Below are 21,881 nucleotides of genomic sequence, written 5' to 3' on the forward strand. Positions count from 1 at the left end.
GAGCTTCATTCCTGTAGGTCGGCGAAGGGGGGAGGTGGTGTGGAGGCCATGTAGGGGCGGGAGCGCTGTTCGGTGTCAGTTGGGGGTCGGGGGGTAGGTTGGGGCGATGGTAGGGGATCCTGTGGGTGCCAGGTCCCGGGGGGAGACCGTATCCTGTCGGCCATCGGGGTGCTCTTCGTATGCGTACTGGGGGTTGGTGTGAAGGAGCTGGACCCTCTCGACCAGGGGGTCGGACTTCTGGCTCCTTACGTGTTTGCGGAGTAGGACGGGCCCCGGTGTCTGCAGCCAAGATGAAAGTGAGACCCCGAGACCCTAGGGAAAACAAACAGGCGGTCATGAGCGGTCTCATTCGTGGCTGTGCAAAGGAGTGACCTAATGGAGTGGAGCGCATCGGGGAGGACCTCCTGACAGTGGGAAATTGGGAGATTCCTCGACCGTAGGGCCAGGAGGACGGCCTTCCATACCGTCGGGTTCTCCCTCTCCACCTGCCCATTTCTCCGGGGGTTGTAGCTGGTAGTCCTGCTCGAGGCAATGCCCTTACCAAGCAGGTACTGACGCAGTTCGTCGCTCATAAACGAGGAGTCCCGGTCACTGTGGACGTATGTGGGGAAACCGAATAAGGTGAAAATACTATGTAGGGCCTTAATGACGGTGGCCGCGGTCATGTCGGGGCAAGGGATTGCAAAGGGGAAGCGGGAGAACTCGGCAACGACGTTGAGGAAATACGTGTTGCGGTTTGTAGAGGGGAGGGGCCCTTTGAAGTCGGTGCTGAGGCGCTCAAAGGGCTGGGATGCCTTCACCAGGTGGGCCTTATCCGGTCGATAGAAGTGCGGCTTACACTCCGCGCAGATTTGGCAGTCCCTGGTCATGGCCCTGACCTCCTTGGTGGAGTAGGGCAGGTTGCTGGCCTTGATGTAGTGGAGAAGCTGGGTGACCCTCGGGTGGCAGAGGTCGTCGTCGATGGCCCGGAGTCGGTCATCTTGCGTGCAGGCCCATGTGCCGTGGGACAGGGTATCTGGGGCTCGTTTAGCTTCCCAGGACGATACACTATATCGTAATTAAAGGTGGAGAGTTCGATCCTCCACCTCAAGATCTTATCGTTCTTGATCTTGCCCCGCTGTGTATTGTCGAACATGAAGGCTACCGACCGTTGGTCGGTGACGAGGGTAAACCTCCTATCAGCGAGGTAGTGCCTCCAGTGCCGTACAGCTATCACGATGGCTTGAGCTTCTTTTTCGACTGAGGAGTGTCGAATTTCGGAGGCGTTGAGGGTACTGGAGAAAAATGCTACTGGCCTGCCCGCCTGGTTAAGGGTAGCGGCGAGGGCGACCTCTGACGCGTCGCTCTCCACCTGGAAGGGGATGGACTTGTCCACTGCACACATCGCGGCCTTGGCAATATCTGCCTTGGTGCCATTGAAGGCCTGGCGGGCCTCAGCCGTCAGTGGGAAGAGGGTAGCTTTGATTAGTGGGCGGGCTTTGTCCGCCTAGTTGGGGACCCACTGGGCGTAATAGGAAAAGAACCCGAGGCACCTTTTCAGGGCCTTAGGGCAGTGGGGAAGGGGGAGTTGCAGGAGGGGGCGCATACTCCGTTTTCCACAACATAGCCGAGGATGGCGAGCCTGGTTGTGCAGAAAACGCATTTCTCCTTGTTATAAGTGAGGTTGAGGGCTTGGGTGGTTTGGAGAAACTTCTGGAGGTTGGCATTGTGGTCCTGCTGGTTGCGGCCACAGATGGTGACATTGTCCAGATATGGAAAAGTGGCCCGCAGCCCGTACTGGTCCACCACTCGGTCCATTGTTTCTTGGAAGACCGAGACCCCCATTGGTGATGCTGAGGGGGACCCGGAGGAAGTGGAAGAGGCGGCCGTCTGCCTCAAAGGCCGTGTAGTGGCGGTCCTCCGGACGGATTGGGAGCTGGTGGTATGCGGACTTCAGATCCACCGTGGAGAACACCCGATACTGTGCGATCTGATTAACCATGTCCGCTATCCGGCGGAGGGGGAACGCATCGAGGTGCATGTACCGGTTTATGGTTTGGCTGTAGTCTACAAACATCCGTTTCTTATCCCCGGTCTCCAGGGGTTATTACTGGCCTCCTTGACCCCTTCCCACAAGAGTCGCTGGACCTCGGACCTGATAAAAGTCCTGTCCTGGATACTGTACTGCCTGCTCCTGGTGGCGACGGGTTTACAGTCGTTGGTGAGATTTGCAAAGAGCAGGGGAAGGTTGACCTTCAGGGTTGCGAGGCTACATACGGTGAGAGGGGTAGGGGCGCGCCGAACTTCAGGGTCAGGCTCCTGAGGTTGCACTAGAAGTCCAGTCCCAACAGAAGAGGAGCGCAGAGATCGGGGAGTACATATCGCTTAAAGTTTGCGTATTCGGCGCCTTGTATCGTGAGGTTCGCGATAGTGTACCCCCGGATCTGCACTGAGTGCGATCCGGAAATGAGGGAGATTGTTTGAAGTGCGGAGGAGATTTGGAGCGAACAGCGCCTTACTGTGTCTGTGTAGATCCCCAAATTTCTTTCTCTGTCAGTCTGGCCTCAATAAAAGTTGAGATGGATTCGCATATAAAAAGAAGTTATTTATTTAGCTTGCAAGCTTAAATCATCTTACAGAAACGTAAGAGACATCCAGCCTCTTACACCCCAGAAAACGACTGAACTAAAAGACAAAGGGATCTCTGCAAAATCAATTCAAATGGTATCAAGTTTCACATACTCGATGGACATAGGTCAGCCTATGTCCCTCCTGACCTGTTTAATCTATTCTGATTGGCTCACTTCCAATCTCTTTCTCTGGCCCCTATCAATGCAGCATCACTCTCATAGACACACCTCTTCCTGCTTTTTCCATGCGGTCTCAAACCCCTTTGTCCCTAACTGCCAGAATCAAAGTGGCTTATTTCTACATTACATTAACTAGTATCTCTAAAGTAACTATTTTATATCACATTCGTCATTCCCTCCTTTTATCATTCCATGATAACCAAACTATCCAATCCATAGCTACGGTTCCTCATCTAAAAAGATCCGTCGCTGCATTTCCAATTCCTGTCTTAGCCCCCCTTCATCTGCCTCACCCTCATGGATTTTAACAGTTAAAATGTTTTTTTCGGTGATTGGGGCGGTGATCTGATCTAGTGCACCCCGCATTCTACCCATCACACATTTAAGGATGGCCAGGCCCACAAAGATGCAGCCGATAGCTACCACTAGATACATGGCCATATTTATCAACCAGTCCTTCCATCCTCCAAATCCCCAGTTACCCCAAGAGGCAGGATCCTGCATCCCGTCCAAGTGATCCCGTATGCGATCCATAAATTTAGTGATGTTAGCGGTCAAGTCCTGAACCCCCATAATACACTTGCCCTGTACTATGGCGCATACCCCACCCTCATGGGCCAGAAGATAGTCAAGAGCATACCGGTTCTGCATTGCAAACAACCGTAGCTGAGACAACTCCTTAGTTATTGCCCCGAGGGCTCCCAAGGTTTCATTTCCCAAGATGGTAAGGCCGCAAATAAAATAATTCCGATCACTAACAGCCAAGGAACCCCCCACACCTCCCAGTGTCAATATGCTCAGAATGCCCCACCCGGCTGAGTGGCCCCGGTTGGGTGCAAGATCCTGAGGTTTTTTCCAGTTCTCGCAAAATTCAGCAGAGACTGCCCGGCGTGCTAACTGATTATGCAGGTTCCACGCCGAAGGGCAGGGGACTGTGGTAGTTGACTAGAGTCCCTATAGCAATTCGGCGGGGAAATGGGGGTGACAAAACGTTGGTCGCCGTACCATTAAACAAAAAGTAGTATCCTTGTTCCGTGTGGAGACTAGCATCACAATCAGCACATCGGTTGCGTAAGGACCTCCCAGTAGCCCAGTTTATCCAACTTTGAAATGCCCATTCGGGCCGCCCAGCAATGCGAAAAGCCCTAGTCCCAACAGTGATATGAGAGACATTCGCCCAGCCACAGAGGAGCTGGAGGCCGGCGTTCAATGGAACGCAAGTGATGTTGTAACAAACGCATTGGCCAGACGCCTGGGTGATATGGCACCTCCTGTCCGTACAGGTGGGAAACAGACATGTTATATTTGTGTCCACCTCTACCAGCAAACAGCCATATCCTTCACTGCTGAAGCAATTCTCGTACGACCGGGAATCCCTATTGGGAGTGAAGTGGCTAGGTATGTACGCCCTCCACCGTCGCAGCCTATCGTACTGTGAATGGGAATTATCCCGAGGAAGGGGAAGGCAAATAGCCGGTGGTGCTGAATCCGGATCGTAAGGAAGAGTGACTTGCTCGGGCAATGGCTCGGAATGCTGACAATGAACCACCGTTTGGGGAGTGCCCCAAAGCGGTGAAACAGAAAATAACCTAGACACCGCTGCGGGGTTTGGGTAGCAGACAACCCGTCCCTGGCCATACAGACGGTGGTAAATCTGGTAGAAGAGATTCATACTACCCGGGTTTTCCTCAGTTTGGCCTTTAATTATCTTAAGTGTATCTCCCGGTAACCTACGTTCTAGCTGTACTTCCCTTCTCACACGCCCCGTCCTCTCTCTAGTCCCTTTCTCTTTCTCATGGTCTCTTCCTACACTCTTCTGACAGCCTGATGTTACCTTTATTGTACCACTTTTAACACATCCAAAATCAAATTTACATGTATTCCAAAAACAAGGCAATGTCCATATAATGTTCCCTTCCCATCGCCGGGACCGGTGCAGCTGCTTCATGACTCCCGCATTCTCCTTAACTTTGATGACCTTCCATGAGTCGATACCATGTCCTCGTATATGGGGGCAGTGAAGAACATCACCTGTGCATAGGTGATGTATCCTTGTAGATTGGTTGGGGCTACACAGATACATAATATTCCCCTTTTCCATGTCCATCGCCAATAACACGCCAAGCGAAGTGAGGCCAAATATCAGACAGACGATGCGTAGCCACTCCATCATGCTCCACACCTGTAAAATAGCACTGGAGAAGGGAGGCAGGTTAGTATCCGACCTTTTACAGTAGTGGAGGTGGACTCAATTTACAGTGATGTAGGTGGACCCAAGCACTTCGCCCCTCCACTTTAACTGCTGTGGGGGTGGTAAGGAGAACTTGGAAGGGCCCGTCCCATCGCGGCTCCGACCCCTTCCTAGCCCAATTTTTGACCATGACATAACTACCGGGCTGGACTGAAAGTGAGCTAGGTACTGGGGGCAATGGCTGGTGAGCCGCGCGGACCTGGCCATGGAGTTCCTTGAGCACTTGCGTAAGGGCTAGAACATAGGTGGTCATTTCTTCAGTCATCTGATGAAACTGAACCCGTCTGGGAACCTGCAGGCTCCAAGGAGTTCTAAGAGGCCTGCCATAAAGAATCTCGGCGGGAGAGAGCCGGGCTGGTCCCGCAGGTGTAACCCGCAGCTGGAAGAGGGCAATGGGGAGCAACTTAAGCCATGTCAGTCCCGTGTCTGCTCTTAATTTAGCCAATTTAGTTTTGAGTGTCTGATTGTGTCTCTCAACCAACCCGGCTGCCTGCGGTCTGTAAGCACAGTGTAACTGCTGGCGTATGCCCAACTGGGAGCAAAACTCCTTGTTAATTTGTCCAATAAAATGAGGCCCATTATCAGAACTTAACTGAGCTGGTATACCGTACCGGGGAATGATTTCCGTCACCAAGACTTTAACCACAGTAGCAGCTTTATTATCGATAGTCGGATACGCCTCGACCCATCTGCTGAACACATCCACAATGACCAAAACATATTTGTAACATTGACACCTTTCCAACTCAATGTAATCCATTTGGAGCGTCTCAAAGGGACCACTGGGCAACGGGGTTTGCCCCTTCCCACAAGGGATACCTTTTCCGGTGTTATATTGCTGACAAATCAAACACCGATTACTGATACTTTGGGCCAACCCCTGCATTTTAGGGTGCCACCAAGTGTCCAGCAACAAATCACTAGTCCCTCGAGCCCCACAATGAGTTGCAAAGTGTACACATTCAATGACCCATAAAGCCAGCACATCAGACATACAAGTCTGATGTGCAGGCGTGGTCCATAAAGAGGAAACAGAATCATATGTACAACCTAACCGTTTCCACATTTGTTTATCACTCTCAGGAGCGTCCTCCTGTAACCTTATGACGTTTTGGATGGTTGGCATTGGCTTGTCAGAAGCAGATATATTCCTAGTAGATCGTTTAGTCTGACTTAACATTGTAGGCACCATCACTTGCTGAATTTGTGCGGCTGTGCGCGCTGCACGATCTGCTCGTTCATTACCAACGTCAACTGGGGTTGTACCATTCGTGTGGGCAGCGCATTTAATAACGGAAATCTGCACTGGCAGAAGGAGGGCCTGCAGTAGGTCATTAACTAAACCCCGGTTGGATATTTCTGTGCCTGCCGAGGTAAGGAATCCCCTATTCTTCCAGAGTTGTCCGAAGTCATGAACTACCCAGAAAGCATATCGGGAGTCAGTGTAGATATTTACCCGGCGATCTCCCCCAACTATACATGCACGGGTGAGGGCAAAATGTTCGGCTTGTTGTGCTGAGTAAGGGGTCTGGAAAGCTGCCGCTTCTAGAATCAGACCATCCTGATCTATGATTGCATAACCGGACAATCTCCGGCCAGTGGGGCTTACTAATGCACTGCCATCAACATACATAATCATGTCAGGTTGTTCTAACGGAATATCACTCAGATCGTCCCTTATTGTTGTAGTTTCCTGAATCAAGGCTAAACAGTCGTGACCAGGCGCATCCTCATGGACAGGGGGACCGCTAAGAAAACAGGCTGGATTGATAGTGGTACAATATTTAAATGTCAGACGTGGATTGTTCAAAAGGTATATTTCATACCTATTCTGACGAGCTGCGGTAAGATGCTGAGTCTGCAGTTGCCCCAATAGTGCGATTACCGAGTGGGAGCTATACACCGTAATATCCTGTTGTAGAGTGATGTTGGCAGCAGCCTGCAAACTATTGTATATCGCTGCCAAGATCTGGGTGCAAACAGGGTGGCCCAACGCCACTGGGTCGAGTTTGGAAGAGTAATATGCTACGGGCCGGTGCTTGTCCCCATGTTGCTGGGTGAGTACCGCTGTTGAACATCCTTCCAGAACAGTACAGTATATCTGGAATGGTCGGTCGTATAGGGGCCTACCGAGGGCCGGTGCTTGTAGCAAGGCCTGCTTCAGGCAACGGAAGGCCTCGAGTGCCTCGGTGGTGAGAGTAAAGTTTCCCTCTTTACTCGTGTAAGGTGTCAGCAGCTTTGTATAGACAGCGATGTTTGGTATCCACTGCCGACAATAATTCACCATACCCAGCCAATGACGAACCTCCTTGGCTATTGTAGGGGCGGGGAATTGGTATATTGGTTCAATCCTACTGGGGTCGAGACTTCTTTCTGTGGCTGTAAGTAAAACTCCTAAGAACTTAACTTTTCTCTGAGCCACCAAGACCTTTGCTTGTGAAACAACATAACCCAACGAGGATAGGTGGTTCAATAATTGGATCACATCATCCCTATTACTGGGCTCGTCAGGACTTGCCACCAATATGTCATCTACATACTGCACTAGAGTGGAACCATGCTCCAATGTCAAGGCCTGGAGTTGGGTCTGCAAACATCTGGAGAAGAGTGTAGGTGAATTGACGAACCCCTGTGGCAGTCGGGTCCAGGTATACTGCTGGTCATTGTAAGTGAAGGCAAACAAATGTTGACTTTCAGTCGCAAGTGGGAGGGCAAAGAAGGTGTGCTGAAGGTCAATTACGGCGAAGACCCGGGCTTGTGCTGGAATTTGAGCCAGTATGTGGGCAGGGTTAGGGACGAGAGCATGTAACGGCTGTGCGATGGCATTAATTGAACGTAAATCCTGTACTAATCGGTACTGGTCTGGTTTGGCTGGTTTAGGCACAGCAAGTATGGGGGTGTTACATTCTGATTGGCAAGGGACCAAAATACCCTGTTTCAACAGCTCTTGAATTAATTTATCTATTGATGGAGCAGCTTGAGATTTCAGGGGGTATTGCCGAATGGAAGGTAGCTTTGCATGATCCTTAATCATTACCTTGATAGGTGTAACATTTGTCTTTCCGTCTTGTGATGGGTATTCCGCCCAGACCTGTGGATTGACATATTCCAACACATCATGTCCCCTGTGATGCTGCAGTCGAGTGTTAATCGTTTCAGGGACCTCAAAATATTTTATGGTAGTGCCGTCTGGCATGGCTTGAAGTGCGTAGTCTGTTGGATCTGAATGATCCACTGCCCTCCTGACCATTCGTCCCATATCTCTGGCATGGTACTGGTCATGGACCTGACGTGTAATATGAGGGCTTACCGAAGCTGACTGTGGCCATAAATGTGGTGATATTGTAACAAAATCGGCTGTACCTTCTTTTCCCGTGACTGTGGCTGTAACCTTGACTGGCCATTCGGTCTCAAGTAATGGCCGGTATTTGTCCTCCAACTCCCTGTTTCGTCCAGTTCTGTCATAGGCCAGGGTAACGTGATGCAGTGACTGTTCAACATCTAACGTCCACCACTGGGGGGTGATAAAAATATAGCACTGTTGTCTCATCCTCCATGATGTAACCGTTACCCCCTCATCTCCGCATTCTAGCTGTAGCTGGAAGATACACAGTAAATCTCGGGCCAACAAGTTACAGTCCAATCCAGTAGTCACTACAAACTGATGTTCTGCAGACGTATTCTCGTAAGTGACTGTCACAGGTTCAGAAATAGGATACTCACACACCTGTCCTTGGAACCCTGATAATTGCTGCGTGTGGTCGGATATTGGTAATTTAAGTGTTGATTGCACAGAAGACATCGCTGCCCCTGTGTCGATTACAAATGAGTGATGTTGATCTCCTATCTGCAGAGAGATAATAGGTTCCCTGTCGGATTGGAGAGTCCTTATGGCTAAATTAGCTAGTCAATCCTGTGTTGGGAAAGGGTTTTCCTGGGAGAAGTCAGTGTATCTCATCTGTCCTCCCCTTGGTGGGTACCCTCTCCTTTGGGTCGGATAATCTCCTTCTACTGTCTGTCTTTTAAAGGGGCATTCCTGTTGCCAGTGATCTACACGGCCGCAATTAAAACATGCATTGCTCCCTCTATTTCTGCCCCGGCCTCGTCTTCCAGTAGACCAATGGCCCCTCAGAGGGGGCTGCGGTTGTAGAGCTGTTGATTCGTTCGGTGGACCATAAAAATGGGGTGAGGGTCCCTTTGGGTGGGTTTGGTATCCTCCTCTTCGCTGATCCACCCACCCAAAGTCACTATATTGGGGCTCCTGCTGGTAAACTACCATTTCTGCCGCTTGTTGGGGTCACAGATCATCCTTTTTCATTACATACTCAGTCTTAACCTTTGTAACTGAGCCTCCTTCTTGGCCTACACCCTCCTTCCAGTAAAATCTGACTGCCCTTGCCATCTGGGAAGGGTCGTTCTCCGTCCAATTCATGTTATTACATTTCACAGCAGTAACCACAGAAGGTGGTAGGCAATGCATTAACATAGCACAGTATTGAGGGGAATTCTGACCATTTTGATATAGCAAATCGCCTGACTGCCCCCGGTAGATTTCATTAAAACGCTCCAGAAATTCCTCTGGCTCTTCAGTCTTCTTAGGTTTTAGGTCTAAGATAACAGAAAGATTTATGGGCCTTTGAAATGTGCTATTCAACGCATTTAAGATCTGTGTCCTTCTATCGTCGTCTAACGCATAGGCCTGCTGGAGTGCGGCATGACTAGCATAATTCAGGTGGTTAAGATAATTGCGGTACTCTGCTGGGGTTAAAATCTGCTGGACTAGGGCCCAGAGGTCTCTTGAATCAGCTTGATAAATTGAGATAGTAGTTCTCAATGAATCCACGAAGGCAGCAGGAGATTTTTTCCTATCTGGGATTGTAGTCATAATAGCCATCATCTCACTGGGTGTCCATGGGAAGTAAACGTCTATTGTGGGGTTTGCAGCCGCAGTCCCTGGATCGGGGTTTCGCATCTTCCTAATCGGTAACTGTCTCCGAATGTCACCAGGGGGCACTCTAGCTATTTCCCCTGGTTGTTCCAAGACTTCAACGTCTCTCCCTGTCACTAGGGGGAGTTCTTTCTCTTCAACCGAAGTTGTTTCAGCTTTCTTTGTTCCCAACTCTTGTGATTTCTCCTTAGTTTGGGGAGACTTAGGTGATATGCTTAATTGTTTCTGGTGAGCTTCAAGCCCCTCTCTCGCTGTCCGAGATCTTGTCCTAGAGCTAACTAGGCTTGTGGGACAAAGTTCCTTTTGCTCTTTCGGTTGTGAAGTTGGTAAATCAGGACCCACACTATCACCCAAAAGGGCTTGAGTTTCTGGCATATTAGAAATCTGGGGAGCAATGGCTGGGTATATATTATTGTACTCTGGTGGTTCTGGAATGAGCGCAGACCATACTATGGGTGCAGACGGAATTTCTACTGACTTTTCCGACTTATTGAATTTTTCTTCTTCTGACAATTCAAGGCCAGCCATTGAACTACGTAGTTCACCTCTTGTGTGACCCGGGTCCTTCCTGTCTCTATTTGCTCTTTTTTTAAATGCACATTCCTTTTTCAAGATCTGTAATGTTTTTAGGTTACCCTGTTCACTAATTGAAATCCCCATTTTAAGGGCGTTATTCTGCCAGCTGGACAACATAATCTTATCTTTTTCCTCTTGACAATATTGCCTCCATAATCCAATTAATTCTTTAGTTTTCATACCTTGATTTTTTTTCCATATCTGTCCCTGGATTTTCTTAACCATTTCTAGGTCTTTGGTTCCCCCTAGTGACACACCTCTTCCTGCTTTTTCCATGCGGTCTCAAACCCCTTTGTCCCTAACTGCCAGAATCAAAGTGGCTTATTTCTACATTACATTAACTAGTATCTCTAAAGTAACTATTTTATATCACATTCGTCATCTGGGTGAACGAAGCTCCCCGTGCTCCCGGAGTCAAACAGGTAAGGCGTTTCGTGTCCATTGACGCGGGCGGTCATCATGGAGTTCCGGAGGTGCTCTGGGTGTGACATGTCGAGGGTGACCGCGCCGAGTTGCGGGTAGCGGGCATGGTCAGAGGTGGTAGTGTGGTCCCAAGATGGCAGCCCCCATGAGTCCCACATGTCAGGCAGCGAGGAAAATGGCGTACAAGATGGCGGCCCCCATGAGTCGCACATGGCGGGCCATGTGGGAGACGGTGGCCAAGATGGCGGCCCTCGTGAGTGGCACGTGTTGTGCGGAGTCGAAGATGACAGTCCCCACAGACAACACGAGGCGGGTCACGCGTCCGGAGGGGGCGGAGCCGGCAGGCACGCAGCCACGCTGCGGGGTCTGCGGGCCTGTGAGTCTGAGAGTCGGGCCAGTGATTTGGAGGACTTTGACCTGGCCAGGCAAACTTTGGCAAAGTATCCTTCCTTGCCGCAGTCGCTGCAGTTCGCGTTCCGAGCCGGGCAGTGCTGCCTGGGGTGCTGGTGCTGGCCGCAGAAATAGCAGGGTAGCCCTCCGGGTTGGGCGGGCAGCCGCGTGGCAGAGGCCTGGGGTACTCTCTGGTCTGGTGTCCACGACGGGGTCGCGTGATCGGAAGGGAAAGATTAAAGCTTTGAAATGCTACTTCGAGGGAGGTAGCTAGTTTTACCGTCTCTTCTCGGTCAAGGTCGTCCTTCTCGAGCAGGCTCTGGCAGACGTAGTTGGACCGGACGGCGAGTTGCATGTGTTGGGAGGCCGTGACGGCCTTGTAGTTGCAGCTTCACGCGAGGACTTAGAGGTCGCGTAGGTACTCCTCCAGCGATTCCCCGGGGCATTGGCGGCGAGTGGTGAGGAGGTGCCGCGCGTACACTTCGTTCACCAGCCTCACAAATAGGCGCTTCAGCATCACGAGGGCGTCCGCGTATATCGTCGCTTCCTCGAGTTGTACGGAGATTCGATGGCTCACCCGGGCGTGGAGGAGGCTCAGCTTCTGTTCGTCGGGGATGGAGGGCGAGGAGGAGGCGGCGAGGTAGGCCTCGAAACATCGGAGCCAGTGTGAAAAAAACCCTTTGGCTTCCGTGGCCTGTGGGTCGAGTTCCAGTCGGTCAGGTTTGAGGGCTGCTTCCATCGCGATGTTGTCGTTGATTAAATGGATGCGACCATCAATTCACATGAGACGGAGACTCAACTAGAACAGTGCCTGCCTGCAACTGCTCTGCAATGAGAGCCGCCTACAAGGCAGCTGCTCTTTATACCTCCCCTCAAGGGGGTGGAGCCAAGGGCAGAGCCCACAAGGGCACCAACATGATACAATCAGTGTAGTACAGTAGAATGGTCCATAAGTGGAGCCCACATGAGCAACAGCGTGGTACAATGTAGTCCAGTGGTGCACGTCAATTGCGGCGCAGAATGGAGCCATCCGGTAGACGAACCAGGAACGAGCGGGGAGCCACCTGCCGAAGAACCACAGCAGTTGCAGACCAGCCACCCTCCGGAAGATGGATGCGGACGTTGTCATCTGGAGCCAGAGCAGGGAGATCAGCTGCACGGGAGTCATGAGCCGCCTTGTGATGTGCACGAGATAGTTGCATTCGTTGAAGGACCGGAACGTGGTTGAGGTCTGGGAGGTGAATGGACGGCATCGTCATCCTCAGAGTGCGACCCATGAGCAGCTGGGCTGGCGACAGGCCAGTGGACAGTGGGGCCGAGCAGTAGGCCAGCAGGGTGAGGTAGAAGTCGGATCCCGCACCGGCAGCCTTGCAGATGAGCCGTTTGACTATGTGGACGCCCTTCTCCGCTTTGCCGTTGGATTGGGGTATAGGTACTGGATGTCACATGCACAAAGTTGTACCTCCTGGCAAAGTTGGACCATTCCTGGCTTGCCAAGCAGGGGCCATTGTCCGACATCACAGTGAGTGGGATGCCGTGATGAGCAAAGCTTTCCTTACAGGCACGGGTGACTGCAGACGATGTGATGTCGTGCAAACGTACCACCTCCGGGTAGTTTGAAAAATAGTCTACAATCAGAACATAGTCCCTGCCCAGCGCGTGGAACAGGTCGATGCCGACCTTGGACCAAGGGGACGTGACCAACTCATGGGGCTGTAGGGTCTCACGTGGTTAGGCCGGCTGGAACCGCTGACAGGTGGGGCAGTTGAGCACTGTGGTTGCGATGTCGTCATTGATGCCGGGCCAGTACACTGCCTCTCGGGCCCGTCGGTGGCACTTCTCCACGCCAAGATGGCCCTCGTGTAGCTGTTCCAAGACAAGCTGGCGCATGCTGTGCAGGATAACAATGCGGTCCAGCTCCAGGAGGACACCATCGACTACCGCCAGATCATCTCTGATGTTGTAGAACTGCAGGCATTGGCCGTTGAGCCACCCGTCTGTTAGGTGGCGCATGACACGCTGTAGCAGGGGGTCAGCCGCAGTCTCGCAGCGAATGTGGACGAGGCGTTCATCCGTGGCCAGTAGATTGGAGGCCACGAAGGCCACATGGGCGTCAACCTGGCAGACGAATCTCGCTGGGTCACACGGGGTGTTGACTGCCCTGGACAGAGCGTCGGCTATGATCAGGTCATTGCCCGGGGTGTATACGAGCTGAAAGTCGTATCGCCGGAGTTTGAGCAGAATGCGCTGGAGGCGAGGCGTCATGTCGTTCAAGTCTTTCTGTATTATATTGACCAGCGGGCGATGGTCGGTCTCAACGGTGAATTGGGGAAGGCCGTACACATAATCATGAAACATGACGACACCGGTCTAAAGGCCCAGGCACTCCTTTTCTATCTGCGTGTAGCGCTGTTCCGTGGGGGTCATGGCGCGTGATGCATATGCAACGGGGGCCCATGATGAGGCCTCATCGCGTTGCAGGAGGACTGCCCCAATGCCAGATTGGCTAGCATCGGTCGAAATCTTTGTCTCTTTCACTGGATCAAAAAAGGCCAATACCGGGGCCGTGGTGAGTTTGGTTTTAAGTTCTCTCCATTCGCGCTTGTGGGGAGGGAGCCATTGGAAGTCTGTCGTCTTCCTGACCAGGTTCCTGAGAGCTGTGGTATGAGAGGCGAGGTTAGGGATGAACTTCCTGAGGAAGTTGACCATGCCCAGAAATCAGAGGACCGCCTTCTTGTCCTCTGGCTTTTTCAGGGCTGTGATGGCAGCCACCTTGTCCGCATCCGGCCGCACACCCAACTGGGAAATGTGGTCCCCGAGGAACTTGAGTTCCGTCTGGCCGAAGGAGCATTTGGCTCTGTTGAGACGTAGGCCCTGCTCCCGTATGCGTTTGAACACGCGCTGGAGGCGACTGATATGCTCCTGCAGGGTGGTGGACCAAATTATTATGTCGTCGACATAGACGCGAACACCTTCAATGCCTTCCATCATTTGTTCCATGATCCTGTGGAACACTTCTGACGCTGATATGATCCCAAACGGCATCCTGTTGTAACAATATCTGCCAAAAGGGGTGTTAAAGGTACACAGTTTCCTGCCGGATCTGTCTAGTTGAATTTGCCAGAATCCTTTCGAAGCGTCAAGTTTGGTGAAGAGCTTGGCGCGAGCCATCTCACATGTGATCTCTTCGCGCTTGGGGATTGGGTAATGCTCCCTCATTATGTTGCGATTCAGATCCTTTGGATCAATGCAGATTCTGAGCTCGCCGGAAGGCTTTTTTACACACACCATGGAACTGACCCAGTCGGTTGGTTCCGTAACTCTGGAGCTCACCCCTTGGTCTTGGAGGTCCTGCAGCTGCTGCTTGTGGCGGTCCTTGAGGGGTGCTGGGACTCTGCGAGGTGCATACACCACAGGCGTGGCGTTCTGTTTGAGTAGGATCTTGTAAGTATATGGGAGTGTGCCCATGCCTTCGAAGATGTCGCGGTGCTTGTCGATGATGGCGTTGAGTTGCGCCCTGAAGTCAGCATCCTGGAAGGCAGACGTGTCATCAGGAGAGAGAGAGTGAACTCTTTGAACGAGGTTTAGCAGCTTGCACGCCTGTGCGCCAAGCAGAGAGTCCTTCGAGGAGACCACGAGCTCGAAAGGAAGGATGGCTTTTCGTGACTTGTGCGTCACTTTGAGTTGGCATGAGCCGGTAGCAGGAATGATGTTGCCATTGTAGTCCAATAGCTGGCAGGCCGATGGAAGAATGGTTGGTTTGACACGAAGGCTTTGGAAAGCAGACCACGCCATGAGATTGGCGGAGGCACCAGTGTCCAGGCGGAATCGTATTTGGGAACGGTTGACCGTCAGGGTGGCACACCACTCATCGTCTGGATCGATGCTGTATACCGACAGTAGCTGGTGTCTTTGCTTCGGTAACACCCTGTTTTTCGTTACGACACCGACTCGAAAAGGCGCCTTTGTGTCCTAGGTGTCACTGCTGTGTGGGAGGTCAGAATCGGACTCGGTGAGCGTGGGTTGAATTGCCCGAACATTCCTGCGAGGCTGGCTGAAGCGATATGAATTGGAAGGCTGAGCTGCTCGACAGCAGGCAGCATAGTGGCCAAGTCTTCCACATCGTAGGCATTGTCGAGATTTTGTGGGGCATTGCCGCTTTAAATGGGCGGAGCCACAGATGCCGCACGTCGTGACATCAGCACGTTCACTGCACCACTGCGCATGCACAGTGCGGTCATGCGTGGTGCGCGCCTGCGCATTACATTCCTCCACGTCGCCGTCCCCTCGTTTGGTGCGTACAAGCGCGGGAGTCCATGAAAAGCACGCGAAATGGCCGCCCTCATCCAGGCTGAGGCCCTGGAGGTGCTCAATCACTTGGACCCGTTCCGTCTCGTGGGGACCGTTTCAGCCGCTTGTATATGGGAGTACCAACTGGTTGCATTTTCATGCAGGACACAGGTCTCGATGGCGGTCGCTAGGGTGAGTTGCTTTACTTTGAGGAGCTGCTGACGTAGGGGGTCTGACTGAACACCGAAAACGATCTGGTCGCGTATTATGGAGTCGGAGGTGAGCCCATAGCTGCAAGATTGCGCAAGGATGCGGAGGTGCGTCCTTAACCTGCAAACACTGCTGGAACACGTAGCGTTCGAAACTTTCATTCACCTCTGCAATGAGTGTCAAATTTGAGGAGAACCGTCTTGAACTTCGTCTTGTCTTCGTCATCTGCAAAGGTGAGAGAGTTGAAAATGTGGATGGCAAGGTCCCCGGCCGTGGAGAGGAGAAGAGCAATCTTTCTGGTGTCCGAGGCGCCCTCCCTGTCCGTGGCTTCAAGGAAGAGCTGGAATCGCTGTTTGAAAATTTTCCAGTTGGCCCCGAGGTTGCCGTCGATGCGGAGCGGCGGCGGCGGGCTGATGTTGTCCATGTTGCAAGATGACGCAATGCTGGCGGAAGGCAGATCACTAGCAGGTAGGTCTAAGAAGTGCTAGTATGCAACCACACCTGGTATCATGATGTATTGGGTGTTCTGGATCACATACAGGTTACCAACACTTGAAGTAGTGCAACACAGAAGTTGAACTGTGGGTAAATACGATACTTGCTTTAACTAAAGACCTGTGCCTTGTCCTAACCAGTTGATGCACTCAGCACATGGTGAATGTCTGCGTTCCCACTCGAATGAGCGGGAACTCTGATGCCCCCTATCCTTATAGTGCGTGTGCTTTCACTGGTGATTGGCTGCGGTGTTGTGTGTGTTGATTGGTCCCACTGTGTGTCCATCAGTGTGTGTCTGCACCATGATCTTCTGGTGTATATTATGACACCACCCATTTACCCCTCTCCCATGCCGGTCACCCTGTTCCATGCTCTCAGCGTCTGTGTACCTTCATTCCACGGTGCTGGCCCTGAGTTGGCACTGTCAGTGGGTCATTATACAAGGCAATGATACAAGCATGTTAATAACTCACTGTGAAGTAAGCTCTGGTATTCCTCGTTCTGCACCATAGTCTGACTCCTGTCAGTGTGCTGACAACAGGCCCTCATCCATAACTAGCACATGGTATGTGGTTGGGGAGCAGGGGCTGGGCAAGAGCAGAGGGCAACAAGGGGCATAGGTGCAGGCCCGCCTGAAATGCAGAATAACGTAACAAGAAGCTTCACATTTCTCAGGTGTAACATATAACGACTGCCTCCCAGTTCTGCCTGCTTACCTTGAGATGCACCAGTGTAAAGAGGGGGAAAATCAGAAGAACTGAAGACCGCCACAGTTTCCTCAGTGGCAGGCCTCGGATGGCCTCCAGCACTTCCTCCTACATGAGCGTGCCCATAGGGCCCTGAGGGACACCATGGGAGGGAGCAGCAGCTGGTGTAAGCTTCAGAAGCCTCTGAGTCATCTGGCTCTGTCAGACCTGGAGGCTCTCCATTGTCTGCACTATGGTGCTGACACCCTCAGCGATGGTCCTCAGTGACTGTGCCACATTCTGGAGTGCCTTGCATTCTCTACCTGTGCCTCGTTGATTGAAATATGATGTTGTGGCCCTCAGCCATGACTTGGACACCACCACTCAAGACATGGATCCGTGCTCCAGATTTTCCATTGTGATCGCCACCCGAGCAGTGTTAGCCTGGGTGCCACGCACTGCCGGCACCATCCCTGAGCCTGAAGGTTTTGGGACTCCTCCAATCAGCCTTACAGTCACTGAAATGTTGCTGAAATGTCGCTGACACTCCCTTCTCAATCTCACAGCTCTGGCCTATCATCTGTATCAGCTCGGGAAGTACCTTGTCCAAAGGCTGGGCACCTGGTTGTGACCCAGCTGTGTGCTGGGATTCAGCAGACCTCCGGCAGCTGTCTCCCTCAGATGTTCCTTCCTCCACCTGATGTGCATCAGCAGCTGTGTGGTTGTAGCGCACAATGACTTACGAGAGAGACGAGAAGTGATGAAGTCGATTCAGGCTTTATTAAGCGAGACTTGTCCCCAGCAGCTCAGCAACAGAATGAAGCTACGGGGAGAAGCTCGGGTTCTTATACTCCGCCATCAGGGCGGAGCCAGGAGTCGGCAGCCAACCAGGACCCGGGATCTGTCAGCTAATAGCATCATGGCTTCACAGTCCCACATGACCCCTAATACATACCACCACATTCACCTCTTGTTAAAAAGGAACCCGGCGGGGTGGTGGTTCGCATGGTGGTAGGGGTTTACAAGACTGGCCCTGGAAGGAAAATTTCGGACATGTTACTACAGTTTTAGCCCTACACTGGGCTATGTACAAGTTTGTGAAAACTATTTACAATATTAGCAAAACATTTTTTTGTTACAACAACATTCTTGGTGTCACGCGGATTCCATGAGTCGAGCGGGCGGTCTGGTCTTCCTCGTCGATCGCCTCAGCCCTGGTGGTGGTGCAAGTGCTTGTTCAGGCGTTGTCGTCTCCGGGAGCGTTTCGGTGTTTGTTCCTGTTTTAGTCCTGGGCGGGCACGGGAGGAGGACCGATCCCCCCGGGAAGGGGGCGGTCGCGGGGTGCGCCGGTGGCAGGGAGGGGATGATCGGTGTCGGGGGGGTGTGTGTGTTGCCGGCGGGCGCCAGGTCCCACAGGGAGACCGTGTCCTGTCGGCCGTCGGGGTACGCCACGTAGGCGTACTGCGGGTTCGCGTGGAGAAGGTGAACCCTCTCGACCAACGGGTCCGAATTGTGCGCCCGCACATGTTTCCGGAGCAAGATGGGTCCTGGGGCCGCCAGCCAGGTCGGCAGGACGTTTCGGAGGAGGACTTCCTGGGGAAGACAAGGAGGCGTTCATGAGGCGTTTGGTTAGTGGTGGTACACAGCAGCGACCGGATGGAGTGGAGAGCGTCCGGGAGGACCTCCTGCCACCGTGCCGTTCTCCCTCTCTACTTGCCCGGTCACCCGGGGGTTGTAGCTGGTCGTTCTGCTCAAGGCTATGCCCTTGCTGAGCAGGAACTGGCGCAGCTCGTCACTCATGAAGGAGGACCCCCTGTCGCTATGGATATACGCGGGGCAACCGAACAGTGTGAATATGGTGCCAAGGGCTTTAATGACTGTGGCCGCTGTCATGTCGGGGCAGGGGATGGCGAAGGGGAAACGAGAGTACTCGTCCATCACGTTCAGGAAGTATGCGTTGCGGTCAGTGGAGGGGAGGGGCCCTTTGAAATCCAAACTGAGGCGTTCAAAGGGGAGGGAAGCCTTGATCAGGTGCACTCTATCCGGCCTGAAAAAGTGCGGTTTGCACTCTGCGCAGATGTGGCAGTTCCTGGTGACTGTACGGACCTCCTCCACAGAGTAGGGGAGGTTGCGGGACTTTACGAAATGGTAGAATCGAGTGACCCCCAGGTGGCAGAGGTCCTCGTGGAGGGCTTGGAGGCGGTCTATTTGTGCATTGGCACATGTGCCGCGGGATAGGGCATCGGACGGCTCGTTCAGCTTTCCGGGACTGTACAAGATCTCATAGTTGAAGGTGGAGCGCTCGATCCTCCACCTTAAGGTCTTGTCATTTTTAATTTTGCCCCGCTGAGCATTATCGAACATGAAGGCTACCGACCGTTGGTCGGTGAGGAGAGTGAATCTCCTGCTGGCCAGGTAATGCCTCCAATGTCACACAGCTTCCACTATGGCTTGGGCTTCCTTTTCCGCTGAGGAGTGGTGGATTTCTGAGGCGTGGAGGGTCCGGGAGAAAAAGGCCACGGGTCTGCCCGCTTGGTTAAGGGTGGCCGCCAGAGCTACGTTGGATGCGTCGCTCTCGACCTGGAAGGGGAGGGACTCGTGGATGGCACGCATCGTGGCCTTTGCGATATCCGCTTTGATGCGGCTGAAGGCCAGGCGAGCCTCTGTCGACAGGGGGAAGGTAGTGGACTGTATTAGCGGGCGGGCCTTGTCTGCATACTGGGGGACCCACTGGGCGTAATATGAAAAGAACCCCAGTCAACGTTTCAGGGCTTTGGAGCAGTGGGGGAGGGGAAATTCCATAAGGGGGCGCATGCGTTCGGGGTCGGGGCCTATTATCCCATTGCGCACTACGTATCCCAGGATGGCCAACCGGTTTGTGCTAAAAACGCACTTTTCCTCGTTGTATGTGAGGTTCAGGGCGTTAGCGGTCTGGAGGAATTTTTGGAGGTTGGCGTTGTGGTCCTGCTGATCGTGGCCGCAGATGGTTACGTTGTCGAGATACGGGAACGTGGCCTGCAACCCGTGCTGGTCAACCATTCGGTCCATCTCCCGTTGGAAGACCGAGACCCCGTTTGTGACACCAAATGGGACCCTTAGGAAGGGGATAGACGCCCGTCTGCCTCGAAGGCTGTGTACTTGCGGTCACCTGGGCGGATGGGGAGCTGGTGGTAGGTGGACTTGAGGTCCACGGTGGAGAAAACCTTATACTGGGCAATCCGATTGACCATGTCGGATATGCGGGGGAGAGAGTACGCATCTAGCTGGGTGTACCTGTTGATGGTCTGACTATAGCCTACGACCATCCTTTGCTTATCCCCGGTCTTTACAACTACCACCTGGGCTCTCCAGGGACTATTGCTGGCCTGGATTATGCCTTCCTTCAGCAACCGCTGGACTTCAGACCGAATAAATATCCGGTCCTGGGCGCTGTACCGTCTGCTCCTAGTGGCGACGGGTTTGCAATCCGGGGTGAGGTTTGCAAACAAGGACGGCGGTTCAACTTTGAGAGTTGCGAGGCCGCAGATAGTGAGTGGGGGTATTGGGCCGCCGAATTGGAATGTTAGGCTCTGCAGGTTACACTGGAAATCCATTCCCAGTAATGTGGGCGCGCAGAGTTGGGGAAGGACGTAGAGCCTGTAGTTCTTAAACTCCCTCCCTTGCACCGTTAGGTTCGCGATGCAGAACCCTTTGATCTCTACGGAGTTGGATCCTGCAGCTAGGGAAATCTTTTGCGTGCTTGGATGGATGGTCAGAAAACAGCGTCTTACCGTGTCTGGGTGAATAAAACTTTCAGTGCTCCCGGAGTCGATCAGGCATGCCGTCTCGTATCCGTTGACCAGCACCGTTGTTGTCGTCGTCTGGAGCGTTGGGGCCGCGATTGATCCAGTGTCACCGAAGCCAGTCGTGGTAGTAGTGTCGCGGCGTCTTCTTCGGACCCCGTGGAGCCGTCGATGCTGGGGTCCTTTGTTGTCAATCAAGATGGTGGCGTCCATGAATCGCACGCGGCCGGGGGTGGACAAAATGGCCGCCCCCATGGATCGCACGTGGTCGGGGGTGGACAAAATGGCCGCCCCCATGAATAGCTCGTGGCTGGGGGGTCACAAGATGGCGGCGCCCATCCTCCCCTCGTGGTGCCCGGGACCCAAAATGGCGGCACCCGCGGGTCGCACATGGGGCGCTGGGGGGGGTTGGGGAGCGTTTGGGATGTGCTGGGCTTGTTCTTCTCCGGGGATTGAGGCGACCCCCCGGGACCGGCACACTGCCGCGTAATGGCCCTTCTTGCCGCAGCTTTTACAAATAGCTGCGCGGGCCGGGCAGCGCTGCCGGGGGTGTTTCGCTTGTCCGCAGAAATAGCAGCGGGCCCCCCCGGGATGGTCTGGCGCTTTAACCGCGCAAGCTTGTGAGGGGGGGGTTGTCGCGACGGGGGTCCACGGAGCCCAAGGGGCTGCCGCGCGGTCGGGGCCGTAGGCGCGGGTGTTTTGCGAGGCCACATCTAGGGAAGCTGCAAGGGCCCATGCCTCTGAGAGTCCTAGCGAGTCTCTTTCTAAAAGTCTTTGGCGGATTTGGGGAGAGTTCATACCTGCCACAAATGCATCACGAATTAGCATGTCCGTGTGTTCGATCGCATTCACCAGCGGGCAGCTGCAGCCCCGTCCCAAAATTAGCAGCGCGGCGTAGAATTCTTCTAGCGATTCTCCGGGACTTTGCCGTCTCGTCGCGAGTTGGTGTCGCGCGTAGACCTGGTTAACGGGCCGAACGTAGATGCCCTTCAGCAATGCGAGCGCCGTCGGGAAATCCTCTGCGTCTTCTATGAGAGGGTA

The 21,881-nt window shown here is 53.1% G+C and overlaps 1 protein-coding gene across 2 annotated transcripts in view; it reads left to right on the top strand.

Annotated features, from left to right (window-relative positions):
* Positions 1–21,881, top strand: part of LOC140425113 (papilin-like) — a 201,384-nt gene that overhangs the window by 60,209 nt on the left and 119,294 nt on the right. The gene's annotated exons all lie outside the window — the stretch shown is intronic.

The sequence above is a fragment of the Scyliorhinus torazame genome, chromosome 6 (genome assembly GCF_047496885.1).
Source record: "Scyliorhinus torazame isolate Kashiwa2021f chromosome 6, sScyTor2.1, whole genome shotgun sequence".
NCBI classification, from domain to species: domain Eukaryota; kingdom Metazoa; phylum Chordata; class Chondrichthyes; order Carcharhiniformes; family Scyliorhinidae; genus Scyliorhinus; species Scyliorhinus torazame.